We start from the raw sequence: 19,195 nt of genomic DNA, 5'->3' as shown, positions 1-19,195 counted from the left end.
GGATACCACAATCCTTACTTTTTATCTGCTACATATATTTGAACTGTGCTCAACCTAGCAACAGTCTGAAAGGGCTACGCAGCGTACACACATATTTAACAAAATAAAATACCTGTCCAAACAGGTTTACTCTCTAAGTATGAACCAAGAGAAAACAAATGAATGAAACAAAAACTTGAGTTGGGGGGCATGTGGAACACAAGGAAACAATTAGATGATTGTGATGTCAGCTCCCAGGGTGCTGAACCACCCTTGAGTTTTTTGAAGGAGGAATTTGAAGGAGGACAATATTGAGGTCTGCATGTTTCAGATCATTAGCTCTTTCTTCAAGTGATCAAATAAAAATTGTGATCATGAGGCCTTAGGCAGCCTTTTCTGAATGAATGAAAATGTACAGCCTCCTCTGGTTCATCTGCTTTATATGGGCTACTTACTGACAGAAATAATTTATTTTAGGTTTTCAAAACAACTTTGGACTGTTTGCCCTGATCAGGACAGAGATCTTATTTTTTTCTTTTATTTCTCTATAGTGTCAAACAAACTTATAACACTGTTTTATTAATAAGAATTATTATTTTAATTTATATCATTTTATAAATGAGATGGCACTTTTTTTAAATCTGCAATTAATAGTGATAATAGAACTGAATGAATAATATATTTTTCAATTTTCTGTCTGAAACACCCCCCCAATTCAAATTAAACACAATGCTTCATTTAGTTTTTTGAATGTTTTACTGTTTTGTTTTAATTAAACCTCGCTAATATTTAGATGAAAGAGCAACTTGAAATGAAAGTTTAAAATGTTTCATTTGCAAAAAGTCAAAACAAAACATTTCAACTTTTTCAGAAAATTGTAAACCATTTTTTTCAGCAAAAACTATTCACCAAATTCAACCTGAATTTGTCAACTGCTTCAGTTGCCCCGAAAAAAAAATAAAAATCACCTAGCTCTTGTTGACAGGCTGATGGTGCCCATCTGACCTTTAATTGGACAAACAGAAATTAAACAAGTAAAATTAAGCAAATTGACAGAAAATCCAGAAAGAAATTACATTTTAAAAATTCACCTATTTATAATAAGATATGAAGAAAAAGGCAGCAAGTGTCATTTGCTACCTAAGTTGGAGGATATTTTAAACACATTAAGCCCTCAGTGGGTGTGATGGAAAAAATACTTGAGACACTCCTGCAAAAATAGTCAATATTGTTATTTATCTATCAGGACAAGGCGAAAAGTTATACATGCTCAAGGAGACACAGGAAAATAACAATCGCCATGTTGGAGCTGACAAGGTGGAAGAGCCTTGTAATAGCTGTTACTGAGTAACCTGCACATACAGGATATTTTATCTGACATGTTTTACGTTCCTTTACTACACTGTCTTTGCTTGAGCCTGACTTCTAGTTTCTGAAGGATCCTTTGTCTACCTGCTCCCTTTGTTGTATGTATGTGTTACCCCGTGTGGTACAAGAATTATCTCTTCTCTTTTGTATTCTAAACCTTGCCACTTTTTAAAATTTGGCCAGTTTGTGGTTAATTAAAAGTTACCCATTATTAAAGTTTTATTAGACTTGATTGCCTCTTTGATCATACTCAATTTTTTGTAGATACCATCCTTTTGCTGACTGATAGCCTGACAGAATAACCCTATAAGACAGAAACTTCAACAACAAAACTTACAACTTGTAGCAAAGTAACAAAGCCTTATTTAGAAAAAAAATATGAATATTGACTCACATTTTCACTCTGAAGTTAATCACAGCCCCTGTGAGCACCTTCTGAAATTTCCCCTTGAGTAAGAGCTTTGATCAGAACTCACTCTATTCTCTCTTTGAAACAGAAACCAGCCTCCTTTCTAGAAAATCTATGTACTAGTTTCACTCACTGCAGCTGGAATGTAGAAAAGTCCAAAGGTTCAAAAGGCAAGGCTTTCCCTGTTAGGTTCACGCACACACACACAGAATTAGAAAGAAACAATCCTCTTGCTAGACAGTTGCAACATAAGACTACTTTATTTCTTTAAATCCAGAAATTTAACACTCAACAAGCAAAAACAGAAATAGACCAAGCAGACTGCTACCTAAGGCAGAGAGGAACAACTCAACCGATCCTGATCCAGACTGTCCTTACAGACTGATTGCTGAGAACTCAGATTGCACACTGCCACTCAGAGCTCCACGTTGCCAGCAGGACCAGAAAAAAACCATATAATTTGAAGTGACAATTTGTAATTTTAATAACACACCACCTATACAATATGGGCATTATGTGAACTTGCTCTTTAACTGTGAAGGTACATTTGATCTAAATCAAATAAAATAGTAAGAATTCAGAACAAATGGAATTTCCACAAAATCAAAAATGTCCATGACAAAATTTAAATTTGCTGTAATGAAATAGCCATCATAGAGAGTTCTCTTAAAACATCTGCTCAGTATGCAGCAGCAGTCGAAAAAGTTAATACAATCTAAGGAACCTTCAGGGAAGGAATAGATAATAAGACAGGAAATATCATAATACCAAAATATGACTCCATGGCACACCCACACGTTGAATACCACATGCAGTTCTGGTATTCTTATCTCAAAAAAAATAATAGATTAGAATTGGAAAAGGTGCAGTGATGGGGTATGGAACAGCTTCCATATATAAGGAGAGAGTAACAAGACTAGGACTGTTCAGCTTGGAAAAGAGATGAGTAAGGGGAGATATGATAGAGGTCTATAAAATCACGAATGATAAGCAAACAGTGAATAGAGAAAGGTTATTTACCCCTTCACATACCACAAGAACCACAGATCACCCAATGGAATTAATAGGCAGCAGATTTCAAACAAACATAAGAATGTACTTCTTCAAACAACACACAGTCAACCTGTGGAATTCATTGCCAGAGGATGTCATGAAAGCCAAAACTATAACAGTGATCAAAAAAGAATTAGATAAGATCCTGGAGGATATGCCATCAATGGCTATTAGCCAGGATAGTCAGGAATGCAACCCCTAGACTCTGACTGCAAGAATATGGGAGTGGATGACAGGGGATGTTCCCTGTTCTGTTCATTCCCTCGGAAGCACCTGGCACTGGCTACCATTGGAAGACAGGATACTGACCTAGATGGACCATTGTTTTGACCCAGAATGGCTGTTGTTACATTCTTATGCCAATGTCCCAGACATCTCTGTGTGAATGTGTTTACAATTTCCAAATTATATAATGAAACTGCTGCAGGAAACACCTTGTTTCTCTCTCCCCTTAGGAACAGCCTACATCCATGCCTACATTACAAATGTTGGTTAATGCAAGTTATTTCAGCATATAACCACCTAAGTTAATATATCTTTTGTGTATTGCTTGCAATGGTACTGCACATGCTCACCAGAAGAGTTCATGTTAATGCAGAGTGCATTGCACTATGGATAGGAACCCACTGCGCCACACATCACTGTCCGATGCAGTGCCTTTTGGGAACTTTTCATAATGTGTTGTGGGGTAGAAATGAGTCATGCAGGAATCTCTGGGAGCTTGGAGTCGAATTCCCAGCATGCAACTTCTTCATCCAATGAGGCCATCCATATCCCATAATTTTCATGCATTGTTTAAAAATCCCACAAACTTGTGTGGCATTTGCCGATGTCCGCCATCTCTGACAGAAGTATGGATACCAAAAAAGGCTGCAACATTCCCATGAACGTTGCAAATATAGGACACATGATTATCCTGTATTTGCAGATCTACAGGAAGTACTATAACAATGATTTCTTCACGGACAATTCCTTTACGAACAAGTTGCTGAAGTACATAGAGAAAAACAATTCAAGGGTCATTAATCATCTCCTACTATGGAGGACTGTGATTCTAGGCAACGTGCAGGAAATCATGGATGGATTTGCAACAACGGGGTTCCTGAACTGTGGTGGGGTGATAGAGGGGACACATACCCCTATTTTGGCACCAGCCCACCTTACCACAGAGTACATCAAGAGAAAGGGCTACTTTTCTATGATTATGCAAACATTGGTGGATCACTGGGGGCAGTTCACTGATATCAGTGCAGGCTGGTCAGGGAAGGTGCATGATACTCACATCTTTGAAAATCCAGGAATTTTCAGAAAGCTACAAGCAGAGACTATCTTTCCCGACTTGTGGATTACCACTGGTAATGTTGAAATACCAATAGTGATCCTGGGGGACCCAACCTACCTCCTCATTCCTCATGGTCATGGACTCATACACTGGCCACATTGACAGCCCCAAAGAAACATTCAACAACCAGCTCGGCAGGTGCAGAATGACAGGTGAATGGATTTTTGGTAGAATGAACAGATTCTGATGTGGTTTACTCAAAGGATAGGTTCTCAATACGGGAAATATCCTACTGGTTATAGCTGCCTGCTCTGTCCTGCATAATAGCTGTGAAGCAAAGGGGGGAAAGTTACCATCAGGATGGAGGGAGGAGGCTGTCTAATGAGTTAGAACAGTCAGACACAAGGGCTATTAGAACAGCTCAGCATGGAGAAATACAGCCCAGAGAGGCTAAGAAGAATTAGTTTAACAGTCACACACTGTGTTGTACTGTTCTCTACCTGGCCCTGCTGTTAGGAATTGTGTGGTGCTTGGTGTACATGTATGAAATAACACTGTCACTGCACCTATTATTTTTGTGGTACTTGCTGTACTTTTATGATTATTACACTGTGTCTCTGATCCTATGAACTGTGTCACATTTTATGGTAAGAAGTAACTGAGTACTTTCAGAACTGCCAGGTAAGCTGTAGCCTAGGCTGTGAACCAATAAAGATGAATTATGTTCCAAATAATAGCATTTTATTCAGTAACAAAATAGGTGAAAAGAAAAAAATGCAATTTAAAAGCAAGTACATTAAAAACTTAATAAATTAATAAAATGGAACGTATTAAGGGGAAAGAACATTCATTTCCATTTTACCTACACATACAGTAACTGTGGCTTTCATAGATTAGTGTATGTGAAGCTGCGGTTGTACTTAAAGTCTTGTGGGGTGGAGTAGGAGGGGCAGTTCTGTGGCCCCTGATACCACATGAAATAATGAGGGGGGTGCAGGGAGGTGCTGTAGTGGAATTCTCCATGGACTGCAAAGGGAGGCAAGCCCAGGAACAATGAATCTGTAGGTCCACAAGAGTCTGCAGCATCAGTGTTTTGCTACCAGAGAAGCCCCATCATGTCCTGGTGCATCTCCCTCTCCCTTTCCTGCTGGGACACCTGGGTTTGTCTTGCTATTGTTCTTGTAACCTTTCTGTTGGGGATAGCAGTGGTCAAGCAGCTTATTCATAAGGTTGTGTCAGCCCTGCCTTTGCAGGTGAGGTATTCCTCCATCCCCTTGGACAGCAGCAAACCACCACCTCCATACTACAAAGATGACGACTTGTAAAACCCCTTTTTTCTCCTCTTTTTTGGTCTTTGCATGGGACATCCCCCTCACAGCACGTTCAGGTCGGCCAGGGGACATGTATGTTACAGCTATCCCCCTATTCCATTTTGTTTCTTACAGCTGTCCCCATACTCCATTTTGTTTTTGTTCTCCTCCTGTGGCTGCCCTTCCCTGGCTGTTAAGTTGTTTACCAGGGCCACTGCCCTTCTCAAAGGGAGGGCCCCTTGAGTTGTTTAACAAGAGCCATTGCCCTTCTCAAAGGGATGGCCACTTGTGCTGCGTGCTAAATGGGACCACTGCCCTGTTCAAAGGGTTAGTCCTGTTATCACCTCGTTGAACCTGGGCTTGGTGTAGGGCAGGCAATGTCCAGAGCTGCAAGACCTATTGTGTTTTTAAGATTCTGGGCATGAGTCATAGGCCTCATGTGCTTTTGAGTCACCTATTGCACAGGACTCTGCCCAGGCATGTTTCTGTGCTCACCTGCAGTTTTTCCTTGTGCCTCCTCCCCTGTGACAGAGGGAGCCTATCAGGATTACTGGCGGGAAACTGCCTGAGTTTGCCTTTAAAAACAGACATTTTTAAAACAAACATCAGAAAAGTTCCTGCATTGCTGTCTGGTCTGATCAGCCAGGGGTTTTGGGGGGTCCGTTCTCTGCTCTCGTTTTATTTTTGAGCGTACCCCCAGTTTTTTAACCCCCCCCCATGAAGAACGAATTGCTACTTGAGAGATCTCCTGATTATTGAGACTGTACCAAGCCCTCCTTTCTTCTTCTGATGTTGCTGCTGCTTCTGCCTTTGCTGCTGCCTTGGGGACTGGTAAGAATCCCTCTGTGAAACTTTCCCTATTTTTATTTTATTATTTTAGCTGCTGGCTCTGTTTCCCCAGCACACAGACTCAAGCTAAACCTTGGTCTGTGTCTTAAAACCTCTCTTAAACTCCGTGGCTCTTTGCCGCTAAAAATAAGTTTGTGCCGCTGCTAAGCTCTGCTCCTGTGGGCTTTGCCTAGGGGCTCCCTGCTTTCAGCTGTATCCCTTGGCTTCTGCCACCATCCCTTGGCTTCCTTGGGGGCTGCCTTGGGAGCTGTATCCGGGGCACATACCACTCTACCCTCTGTGATTTCCCCATAGCATAAGGTGCACCATAGATTTTGTTTTTTTAGTTTAATAAGTCATAGTTTGTTAAGATTGTAAAGCTTGTAAGTTCACCTGCCTTGTTATAGTTTACTGTTTTGTTGCTCCGTATAGTTGCTTGTTATAGTTTTGCTTAGAATTGTGATATTTGTTGTTTTGCCTAGTCGTTGGTTAAGATAGATAAGGTTTTTGCTGCTTAAATTCGTCTTCCCGCTGTCCCGATCTCTCCCTGAACTTTCCCGTGTCTGTTTTTCCCCCGCTCCAATCTCCCCCTCTGTGTACTTCTCCATGTCTATAGATAAGGTTTTTGCTGCTTAAATTCGTCTTCCCGCTGTCCCGATCTCCCCCTGAACTTTCCCGTGTCTGTTTTTCCCCCGCTCCAATCTCCCCCTCTGTGCACTTCTCCGTATCTCCCTGTTATAACCCTTTGCTGCTTTTTCCCCCGCATCTGCACTCCCTCCGAACTTTCTAACTCCTTGCTGCTTCCCCCCCCCCGCGTCTGCATCACCCTCCGAACTTCCCAAACCCCTTGCTGCTTCTCCTCCTGTGAAACATCCCAAACCCTTTGCCGCCTTTTTTTTTCGTGTCCGCTTGTTGCTTAAACCTCTCTCTAGCCCTTCTTTACACTTCTCCACTGCCCCTCCCCTACCGAAGATCACCATCATGCTGCTCCATTGTCCTTACCCTGCAGGGCTTCAGAGTCTCTCGCTGCTTCCAGTCGCACTCTCCTCTCATCAGTTGCCACTAATCAGTCACTCCCCTCCCCCCTCCTGTTCCTTGACCCAGTCTTTAGGTACACTCTTGCAGATTATCTGCTATCCTAGCCTCACAAATTAAGTCATTACTTTTCTTTTATACTGTTACATTGCATAATTTCACTTATCATCCATATTGTATTATTGCACTGTGATTCACATTTTACTTGTAATTATAACACCCCATTGGTTGCTTCCATTTTTCTGATATACTATGTATTTGCATTGATACCATTGTGTTACATTGTGCATAAGGCCACTAACCACTTAATACATTCTATCTAAGATTGTTGACCATTTTATACAGAAGCTACCATTTTATTTTGCATTTCTTTCGATACGCTTATTGACTGTACTGTATCCCATTGTGCTGAACCCCACTTACTGTACCCCACTGTTAGAACTCCCTACACCGTTCAACAAGAACCCCCCATCATTGTCTATTGTAAACACCCTATACACCCCATCCCATCGTATTTCATTGTTAAATTCCCACCACTTCCTTTTTCCTTTAATAAAGAAATTAATTGGCACCCCACCTGTGTGGTAATTGCTCCCCAAGATCCCATATACTTGCAGGCAGGGACAACCACTCTTTCCTTCTCCAGACTGTCAGAAGTGTTTACCCTCCGGGCCCTATGTTCACCGTCTGATGTAGCACTGGCTTGCAGGATTTCATTGAACATGTTCTCCTCATAGAATCATAGGCTAGAAGGGACCATCATGATCATCTAGTCTGACTTGCTGGACACTGCAAGCCACAGAACCTCACCTGCCTACTCCTGTAAGAGACTCCTAACTTCTGGCAGAGTTACTGAAGTCCTCAAATCATCTTTTAAAGATTTCAAATTACAGACAATCCATCATTTACACTAGTGTAAACCTGAAAGTGACCCATGTCCCATGCTGCAGGGTCTCTGCCAGTTTGACTTGGAGGGAAATTTCCTTCCTGGACCCAAATATGGGGATCGGTTACACCCTGAGCATGTGGGTGAGACCAACATGCCAGACACCTGGGAAAAAATTCTCTGTGGTAACTCAGATCCCTCCCCATCTAGTGTCCCATCTCAAACAGGTCCTGGCTCTTGGCATAGCTGCCCCCTGTCCCCCAGCTGCATATCCTCCATCCTCATCCTCACACCAGGAGTCTGAAGCTTGGGTTCTTCGGAGGTATACACAGTGATGGGTGGGTGGGTTCTCTCCCAAGTATGGTATACAGCTAGTAAAAGTGGCAGGTTTTCTGCTCAGCATCAGATTGACTGTTGGCCTTCCTGGCCTTCTGCTATGCCTGGTACAATCCCTTTGCTTTCACATGGTACTGCTGTTAATACCTGTTGTAACCCTTCTTCTCCATCCCCTGTGCATTCTGCTCATAGATGTTGACATTTCTATGGCTGGCCTGTAGCTGTGCTTACACAGCCTCTTCTCCCCACAGGCTCAGCAGAAACAATATCTATTCCAAGGCAGGGCACCTCTGGAGCTTGTAGCTGGCATGGTCAGTCAGGCGCAGGGAGAGCTCTAGGCACCAGCAAACCAAGCACATGCTTGGGGCAGCCCATTTGCAGGGGCGGCAGGGATCCAGTCTGGGAGCTGAGAACCAACAGGGGGCCCAGGAGCTGTAGTTCCTTGGTTAGCTCCCTGCCTATGGAGCCAGCCCTGGATCAGGGAAAGAACTACATTTCCCAGCATTCCCTTGGTCACTCCCATCTGGAAAGGAAGTGGAGAGTTGCGCTGTGAAGGGTAGGGGTACCATATTTTAACATTCAAAAAACAGGACACTCCACGGGGGGGGAGGGTAGTCCCACCCTGCCACCATCCACTCCCTCCAACTGCCCCCCACAGAAATCCCAACCCCCTTGCATCCTGTCTCCTGATCACCCTATCCCGAGACCCCTCCCCCTAACTGCCCCCCAGGACCCCACCCCCTATCTAAGCGCCGCTGGTCCTTGTCCCTTGATTGCCCCCTCCCAGAACCCCTGCCCCTAACTGCCCCCCAGGACCCCAACCCCTATCTAAGTGCCACTGCTCCTAGTCCCCAACTGCCTCCTCTTGAGACCCCTCCCAGCTTCACCCCTAGGACTTCTCCCCCTGCCTGTCCCGTATCAACCCCCTGGGACTCCCATGCCTATCCAACCGCTGCCTGTCCCCTGACTGCTCCCCTGTACCCCTGACCCATCTAACCCCCCTGCCCCTGACTGCCCCCCTGAACTTCCACCCCATCTAACCCCCCCGATCTCTATCCCTTGACTGCCCCCTGGAACCCCCTACCCCTTCTCCAACCCCCCAGCCCCCTTACCATGCCACTCAGACCAGCATGTCTGGCTCTGTGCACCGCCAGACATGCTGCTGCATACATGCTGCCGTGCTCCCCTGTGGAGCCACAGCCCACCCACCCCCACCCCCACCCCAGCACCTGCCTTCCAGATTTGAACACCTCAACATTCAGGAGTGCTCAAGATCAGTTTGGGCAGCTGTTACTTCATTTCTCCCAAATCAAATATACTGATCCACTGTAACCTGCTGTAGAAAAAGTAGGCTAAACTTGAGCAAGAAATGCTTCCCAGTGGTTATTAGGATTGGAATTGCTATTTTCAACAGCCATTGCCTTTTTGTTTGTTTGTTTGTTTAAAAGGAAGACAGTGATATTGCACTGGCAAATTCCCCATAGAAAGAAAGTGTGGAACAAACAAATAATAAAGGCACTTCAACTTTTCCTCGTTTATGGAGGACAGTCTTATACTATGCATCCAGATACCCTCCAATCACACAAGCTTGTTTCACTTTTCTGCAGTTCTGTAACCATATGGGAACCAATCCTGTCTGTGTTCTGTGCATGTCCAAAATTCCTGCTGAATAACCTACCTTGGGAGCGAGTTACCAGTGACCCAGAGCTGGGGCAGAAGCGGGTGCGGGGGGAGAGCCTAGGGCTGGGGCAGCAGGAGGGGTGCGGTGAAGAGCCCAGGGCTGGGACAGGGGGCAGCCAAAATTTTTTTTGCTTGGGGCGGCAAAAGCCCTAGAGCCTGCCCTGGTTAGACAGATGCACCCAACAATGGAGAGCCACTAGATGCGGTCACCAAACTGGGCAATCAGGAAAAGACATTTCAAATATTTGCAGGGCTTTAAGGGGAGTGGGTCCTTCAGTCTGCGTGACCCCTGTGCAGTGGAGTTAACAATTGTAACCAGAGTGTACAATGTCAGGCATTGTGAGACATCTGCTGGAGGACTGTTAGGAGTGACACAGGTAGTGCAGCATCTTCAATTGTGCTGAGTCAATCTCAGTATATTGACCATAGCTCAGCAATACTTGGGGTGCTGGTGTTACTATGTTGGCATAATGGGGTAGTTATATCAGTAGCAGACATATTTAAATATTTACATACACAGCTAGGTTGATACAAGGTCACTTGTGTTGACGTAACTTTGTAGAGCAGGCCTGAAATGCCAAAAACATAGAAACTAGAACACAGGATTAAGAGGAAGCAATATTCCAGCCCTAAACTTTTGCCATGTGATCACTTCACCCAGGTTTCAAAAGTATTGGTGATATGATGTTTGTAAAAACATTGTCAAGGGATGGTTTATTCTTGTAAAGATTTTAATTAGATACTTAAATGATATTGTAACTAAGGTATTAAAAATGTCTTTTGTTAAACACCAGATTTTTTGGAAAAATGCAATTTAGAAACCTGCATCATGTGATGCTGTACCTGCCCCATGAGGCATTGCAAACCCTTCCCAAAGCACTCTGCAGCCAGCTGCACAGTGAGATAGCTACCCACAGTGCACTGTTCTCTGTGTCGATGCAAGAGCTGCTAGTGTGGATACACTCTGCCAACACGAGTATAGTGTGGGCACGCAATTACGGTTTAATTAAAACGCTTTAATTAAAGTGGCATAACGTTTGGTAACAAAACTCTGCAGTGTAGACGTAACCTTAGTTCAGATCACTTGCCTCTGTTTATTTCTAAATTCTTTGCTAAACTTAACAGGAGCATTAAACAACATCTCTTTGCCCCTCTGTTAAATTGTTTTAGTTGTCTATGATATATTATATGATACAAGATGATACATTAAGTCGGGATGCACTACTGATTGAGATGATGATATGCTTTGCTCTTAACGTACATAGAAACAGGGACTGCTTATTGTGTAATCTCTGTACCAAAGCTCTACACACGGGAGACATACAGCAGAAATTGCAACAGAAATAACCATTGTGCTGTGCTTGCTTTTCTTTTCCTTTTCCTTTTTATATCAATAAAATGTTCATAATGAATAAGTGAGTATTTTGCTCATCTCTAATGATTGTGTCCTAACGGATGCTAAAAACCACCTGTGACTAAAACAATGGGGGTCACATCCCTGAATAGGCATTAGCAGAGATTAATAAGATTTGTCCCACCCTTTCTTCTTTCTCTTCACTGCCAACATTAATAAATTTATGGATAAAATTTCTTAGTGCCCAACATCTTAAATGATCCCATAAAGCATTACACTTATATAGCCATATTTATCTCCGCCCATCCCTATCACCAGGGGGTGCTTAGCTGTCCTGTATGTAACTGACAGAAGTATGAAGGAGAAGGGTGTCTATGGGGAATTGGTTGTCTGTGGCTAGAGGTTCCTTTCCCCCAGCTGCCTTTCCGTTCAGATTGCATTTTTCTTTGTCATAGGAGGCAGCTGTGCAAGAGAGGGAGTGCACATGTTAGATCAGTATGAATATAGTCCAGGTATTGAAACACTGTACCAGTCATAGCCCCTCCCACATATCCCACCAGCCTGCCCCAGGGGCTTCCTTACACCATCACCTTCACCCCCTCAATGCACTTTTGTTCCTTTCCTGTTTATCTTTCTCTTGCATCTGTCCTATAGGGGGTATAGCTCCCATTCTGGCCGTGCATAAGAGAGATTGTCCTGGGCCATTACATGTATGATTGTGCCCGGGTGAATAATGACCAAAAATCATAAATAATGCATTTGAAAATTAATGGAAAAATAAGCAAGCTATTCACTTGACAACTGCTCAAATAGTGAAGAAAAAGAAACCTCTCACATTTTTAGAAATATTTTATTAAAAGAAAAATGCAAACATTTGTCAGATAATCTTGTTCAAACAAACAGAGGAAGGTTAGTTTTGGGTCAAGGTGCTGAAATTGGTCTAAAGAGATGTGAGTTCAGTTCTCAGCTCCATCCCAGACTCCTTAGGCAACTTCCTTAGTTCCCAATCAATCAGAGCAGGTAAGCACATGGTTAACTTTTAGTTTGTAAATAGTGTCACTGAGGGCACTTGTCTATTTAAGCATACGCCTGAGAGCTTTGTTGGATCAGGGCTTAAAGGTCTTTGGACCTTGGTTCCTCTACTGTAAAATAGTAAAAAGGTATATGTCCTTCCACCCATTTCCTGTCTTGTCTAGTTAGATTGCAATCTCTTGTTTGGGCAGGGGCTGTCTCTTACTATGTGTATTTACAGTACATAGCATGACAGAGCTTTAATTTTTCTTAAGGTTTCTAGGCACTACAGAACTATAAATACACTAACAAAAGAACTTCATTAACACAGAATGAAGGTGAGCCATAAGACCAGGTAAGCACATGGTTAACTTTTAGTATGTAAATAGTCCTTTCAGAAAGTCAAGATCTGCAAAGTTCAAACCTTGTTCAGGTCTCAGCTCCATCAGAGATTCCTGAGGCAAGTCACATAGGGCCCAATCAACCAGACCGCCTAAGCACAGCTTAACTTTGTCATGTGCCCATTTCCCTAAGTGATGTGCACTGTCTGCAAAGGAAGAGCATGTGTGTATGATATGAGCCATCATTCAATGAGGGTGGAGTGAAGATTGCCTTGGCATCACACAGTCAAATCCCTGAAACTGAAACCTCTGAAAACCAGGAAATACAGAGTTCAGGGAGCGCACACCATTAGAAAGCTTGTTTCTTTTCCAGGGGACTGTATCTTAGGAATCCCTAAGTTAAAGGACACTAAATTTGGCTCACTAATTCTCCCTCATATCCCCACCAGGCAAATCAAATTTCAAGGCAACCTGAGTAACTGTGGATTTTACAGCACTTACAATAGTCAATTTTTAAATATGAAGCAGGTTTTAAACTTAACTAAAGCAGACCTGGAGGTCCACTATAATAAATATTAATAACACAACAACAATTCAGCCAGCTGTGTACATGACCATAGACTGCTAGCTCATCTGCTGTATAATATTTTAGTGTTTCCGTTGAAAATTGGATCATACATGAATTTACACGTGTAGTTCTTTGTGTGATATTCTGTAATAATAGTTAAGGCTATGATTTAGTCATGGACATTTTTTAGTAAAAGTCATGGATATGTCACGGGCAATAAATAAATATTCAGGGAAGCCATGACCTGTCCCTGACTTTTATTATAAATATCCATGACAAAATGGAGAGCACCCTGACCTGCTGTGGCTGGGAGCTGCAGCCCTTGCTCTGGCCCCATGGCTGGGAGCTGAGAGCTGGGAGGTACCGCTGCCCATAGTGGCTGGGGAGCTGCAGGGGATCCCCCACCACTTGGGGATGAGCCGCTCTGGGGGATTCCCCCGCTGGCAGCAGCAGCTGAAGAGCTGCTGGAGACCCACTGCCACTCGAGGGGAGTGGGGACCTGATGGGGATCCCCCCACCACCTGCTGTTAGTGAGGAGCTCCAGGGGATTCCCCTGCCAGTAGCAGTGGCTGAGGAGCTGTCAGAGATCCCCTGCTGCCCACCACAGCTGGGAAGCTGTGGGCCCCCTACATTCCTGGTGGCAGGGGTACCCAGCAGCTCCCAGCCACCATGGGTGGTGGGGGTACCCTGCAGCTCCAAGCTGCTGCGGCCTGAAGTCATGGAGGCCTGTGGAAGTCATGGATTCTGTGACTTCCACAATCTCCATGACCAAATGATAGCCTTAATAATAGCATTTAGATTCAGAGAAGCTAATAATGGGGAAGGGACAGGGACAAAAAGGCTGCATGGTTCATTATGGTGAGTGCAGTAGCATGAATATACCCCTGGTTTTCTCTCTACTGTGGTATTAAAAACATCCAGTGGAGAGGGAGGGGTTCCATTTTTAGTTATTGCTTCAGTATTGGGCCAGGGAGTAAGTTTAGGTCCCACTGTGATTAGAATCAGACCTAGACTGTTCTGTTACATTAAAGATTTTTATATCAAAATATTTGTTTGGGGAGCAAGAATGAGGGAGCCTGAAAACATTTTCAATCGGTGAGACAAACAGAAAAAAAAGAAACAAACAGTCAATGGGAGTTAAAAGTCAACATCATCTTTCCCAGACTGAGCACCAGTGAACAGGAGAGGACAAACAGCCTGCCCAAGCAAGCTGACCACACCCCAGCACAGCTGCCCGAACAGCCAATCATGGAGGCCTGCACCCACAGTTGGGACCAATCAGGAAAACAAGTCCAGTGATAAAAGAAGGAGAACAGAGAGAGATGAGAAGGCTGAACAGCCTGGGATAGTGGAGAGGCACCAGAACCTGTGCCAGGCGGCTGCCTCTAAGAAACTGACAGGGAGACAAAGGAAAACTGGAGCTTAAGGGCTGCTTGACTCATTTTATATTAACTTGATGGACTGGGATAATTTGATATGAACAGGGCCAACTCTACCATTTTTGCCACCCAAAGGCAGCCAGACTGTGCCACCCCAAGAATGGACAGAATGCCGCCTCTTAACGTGAGCCACCCCAGGCATGTGCTTTCTCCGCTGGTGCCTGGAGCTGGCCCTGGAGATGAATAGAGAGAGACCAGTTAGGATAAAACTGGGACCTAGCCTAGAGAGAATTCCCCAAGAGCAGTTGGCACCATCTGAGAGAATACAGAAAGTGTCAAGGTAGATCAAAGAGGTAAGTGAAGAGTAGTCAGCCCTCAAATGTTACTGTTTGATTGCTGGGTTTAGATTTCACTCAACTTGTCTTAGAGAATCTACTGTTTTTCAAAACCAGAGATTTTCAGTGGCTCAGTGTCTCTTGTAACAGCAGAGCCTGTAGAGAAGAAGGAATAAAGTTTCTCTTCAAAGTTATCAGTAAAAGTGTAAAAAACAAATTTGCCGTCAACATTGTAAAATGACAACTTTCCTGCTGACATGTCCAGGAACATCCCAATCTTACTTATAGACTCATAGACTCATAGGTCAGAAGGGACCAATCTGATCATCTAGTCTGACCTCCTGCACAAGGCAGGCCACAGAACCCCACCCATCCAATTTTATAACAACCCCTATCCCAGGACCGAGTTATTGAAATCCTCAAAAATGGTTTGAAGACCTCAAGCTGCAGAGACACCACCAGCAAGCGACCCGTGCCCCACGCTGCAGGGGAAGGCGAAAAACCTCCAGGGCACCTGCCAATCCGCCCTGGAGGAAAATTCCTTCCCGACCCCAAATATGGCGATCAGCTAAACCCTGAGCATGTGGGCAAGAGTCACCAGCCAGCACCCAAGAAGGAATTCTCCGCAGCAACTCAGTACCCATCGCATGCAACATCTCCCCGCAGACCATTGAGCAGACCTGTCTGGTGGTAATTCAAGATCAATTGCCCAAATTAACGATCCTATCATAGCATCCCCTCCATATACTTATCAAGCTTTGTCTTAAAGCCAGGAAAGTCTTTTGCCCCTACTACTTCCCTCGGAAGGCTATTCCAGAACTTCACTCCCCTAATGGTCAGAAACCTTCGTCTAATTTCAAGTCTAAACTTCCTAATATCCAGTTTATACCCATTCGTCCTCGTGGCTACATTAGTACTAAACTTAAATAATTCCTCTCCCTCCCTAACGTTAACCCCCTTGATATATTTATATAGGGCGAGCATATCCCCCCTCAGCCTTCTTTTGGCCAGGCTAAACAAGCCAAGCTCTTTGAGTCTCCTTTCATAAGGCAGTTTTTCCATTCCTCGGATCATCCTCGTAGCCCGTCTCTGAACCTGTTCCAGTTTGAATTCATCCTTCTTGAACATGGGACACCAGAACTGCACACAGTATTCCAGATGGGGTCTCACCAACGCCGTATACAACGGTACTAACACATCCTTATCCTTGCAGGAAATACCCCGCCTGATGCATCCCAAAATTGCATTTGCTTTTTTAACAGCCGTATCACATTGGCGACTCATAGTCATCCTGCTATCAACCAGTACCCCAAGGTCCTTCTCTTCCTCCGTCGCTTCCAACTGATGCGCCCCCAACGTATATCCAAAATTCTTATTATTAATTCCTAAATGCATGACCTTGCACTTTTCACTATTGTATTTCATCCTATTTCTATTACTCCAGTTTACAAGGTGGTTCAGATCTTCCTGAATAGTATCCCTGTCCTTCTCCGTGTTAGCAATACCCCCCAGCTTCGTGTCATCCGCAAACTTTATTAGCACATTCCCGCTCTTTGTGCCAAGGTCAGTAATAAAAAGGTTAAATAAGATCGGTCCCAAAACCGATCCTTGAGGGACTCCACTGGTGACCTCCTTCCAGTCCGACTGTTCACCTTTCAATACGACCCTCTGGAGTCTCCCCTTTAACCAGTTCCTTATCCACCTTACAACTTTCATATTCACTCCCAGCTTTTCCAATTTAACTAACAGCTCCGTGTGCGGAACCGTGTCGAACGCCTTACTGAAATCTAGGTAAATTATATCTACCGCATTTCCTTTATCTAAGTAATCCGTCACCTTCTCAAAGAAGGAGATCAGATTGGTTTGGCACGATCTACCTTTAGTAAATCCGTGTTGCAATTCGTCACAATTCCCATTGACCTCTATGTCCTTAACTACTTTCTCCCTTAAAATTTTTTCGAAGACCTTACATACTACAGACGTCAAGCTAACAGGCCTATAATTACCTGGATCACTCTTATTCCCTTTCTTAAAAATAGGAACTACATTAGCAATCCTCCAGTCATATGGCACAACCCCCGAGTTTATCGATCGCTTAAAAATTCTCGCTAACGGGCTCGCAATTTCACGCGCCAGTTCCTTTAATATCCTCGGGTGGAGATTGTCCGGGCCCTCCGACTTTGTCCCATCGAGCTGTTCAAGTACGGCCTCTACCTCAGTTGCAGTAATATCCACTTCAATATCCACATTCCCGTTTATCATCCCTCCATCATCGCAAGGTTCCTCACTAGTCTTATTAAAAACCGAGGCAAAGTACTTGTTTAGATGTTGGGCCATGCCTAGGTTATCCTTAACCTCCATTCCATCCTCAGTGTATAGCGGCCCCACTTCTTCTTTCTTTGTTTTCTTCTTATTTATGTGGCTGTAGAACCTTTTACTATTGGTTTTGATTCCCTTTGCAAGTTCCAGTTCAATGCGGCTTTTAGCCTTCCTCACTTTATCCCTACATGTTCTGACCTCAGCAAGGTAGCTTTCTTTACTGATCCTGCCTTCCTTCCACTCCCTGTAAGCTTTCTGCTTTTGTCTAATCCCCTCTCTGAGTTGCTTGCTCATCCAGTTTGGCCTACAACTCCTGCCCATGGTTCTTTTCCCCTTTCTCGGGATGCAGGCTTCCGACAGTCTCCGCAGCTGTGACTTAAAGAAATTCCAGGCCTCCTCCACATTTAAATCCACTAATTCCTCCATCCAGTCCACTTCCCTAACTAATTTCCTTAACTCTTTAAAATTAGCCCTGGAGAAGTCAAAAACCCTAATCGCAGATCTACATTTGTTTATCCTTCCATCTAGTTTGAACTGAATCAGCTCATGATCACTCGAACCAAGGTTGTCCCCTACCACCATTTCTTCTACGAGGTCCTCACTGCTCACCAACACCAAGTCTAAAATGGCATCCCCTCTTGTAGGTGCTTCAACTACTTGATGAAGAAATCCATCCGCTATCACATCCAGAAAAATCTGACCCCTATTATTCGTGCAAGTACTCGTCCTCCAGTCTATATCCGGGAAGTTGAAGTCCCCCATAATCACACATTTCCCCTTTGTGTTTACTTCATTAAAGACATTAAAGAGGTCTCTATCCATATCCCAATCCGATCCCGGCGGTCTGTAGCACACCCCAAGCACTATCTCAGGGGAAGCTCTAGTTGCTTTTTTACCCAGCGTGATTTTTGCCCAGACGGACTCTGTCTTATCCATTCCATCGCATCTTATTTCGCTACATTTAATTTCATCATTGATGTACAAGGCTACTCCCCCACCTTTGCCTTTCTTCCTGTCTTTTCTGAACAGCACATAGCCTTCAATACCCGTGCTCCAGTCATGAGTACTATTCCACCAGGTTTCGGTAATCCCTATAATATCCGGCTTCACTTCCTGCACGAGTAACTCCAGTTCCTCCATCTTGTTACCTAGGCTCCTCGCATTAGTGTACAAACCTTTTAATTTTCGGCGTTTGGCGTCAGTGACATTCTTTCCCCCATCGTGCACAAACTTTCTACCACCAGCATCACCCGTTACTCTGGTTTCTACTCCACTATTCCTCCTTGGATCAAATCTTGGGGCCGCAAGGGTATCCCCGCTCACTTTGTTTACTTCCCTCTCCAGGTTATGTTCTGGCGTGGAGATCTCCCGAACATTTCCCAACCATCTCCCCCAACTTTCTAGTGTAAAGCCCTCTTGATGAGGTCGGCGAGCCTCCATCCTAGAATTCTATTTCCCTCCTTGCTGAGATGAAGTCCATCGTGAGCAAACAGTCATCTATCCGTAAATGCGTCCCAGTGACCGTACATCCCAAAGCCCTCCTTATAACACCACTCCCTGAGCCATCTGTTGATCGCCATAATCTTGTCACTCCTTCGTCGCCCCGCTCTAGGAACCGGCAGAATCCCACTGAAGATCACCTGAGCCTCGATGTCTTTAAGCCTCTTCCCCAGTCTGACATAGTCCTCCTTGATACAGTCCAGTGAGTAACTAGCCGTGTCG

The 19,195-nt window shown here is 44.1% G+C and overlaps 1 protein-coding gene across 20 annotated transcripts in view; it reads right to left on the bottom strand.

The window, feature by feature from the left end:
* The window catches only part of LOC127036722 (butyrophilin subfamily 1 member A1-like), a 294,970-nt gene that overhangs the window by 241,093 nt on the left and 34,682 nt on the right, over positions 1–19,195 (bottom strand). The window contains exon 1 of one of the 20 annotated variants that reach the window (XM_050927879.1): positions 10,683–10,735. The exons of the other annotated variants lie outside the window; for them this stretch is intronic. The gene's annotated coding sequence lies outside the window, so the exon portion shown is untranslated. Of the gene's footprint in view, positions 1–10,682; positions 10,736–19,195 lie in introns of those variants that run through there. 20 annotated transcript variants of the gene reach the window in all.

The sequence above is a fragment of the Gopherus flavomarginatus genome, chromosome 18 (assembly GCF_025201925.1).
Source record: "Gopherus flavomarginatus isolate rGopFla2 chromosome 18, rGopFla2.mat.asm, whole genome shotgun sequence".
NCBI classification, from domain to species: domain Eukaryota; kingdom Metazoa; phylum Chordata; order Testudines; family Testudinidae; genus Gopherus; species Gopherus flavomarginatus.
Note: the sequence above shows the minus strand (reverse complement) of the source record. Positions and strands in the feature narration are given on the sequence as shown.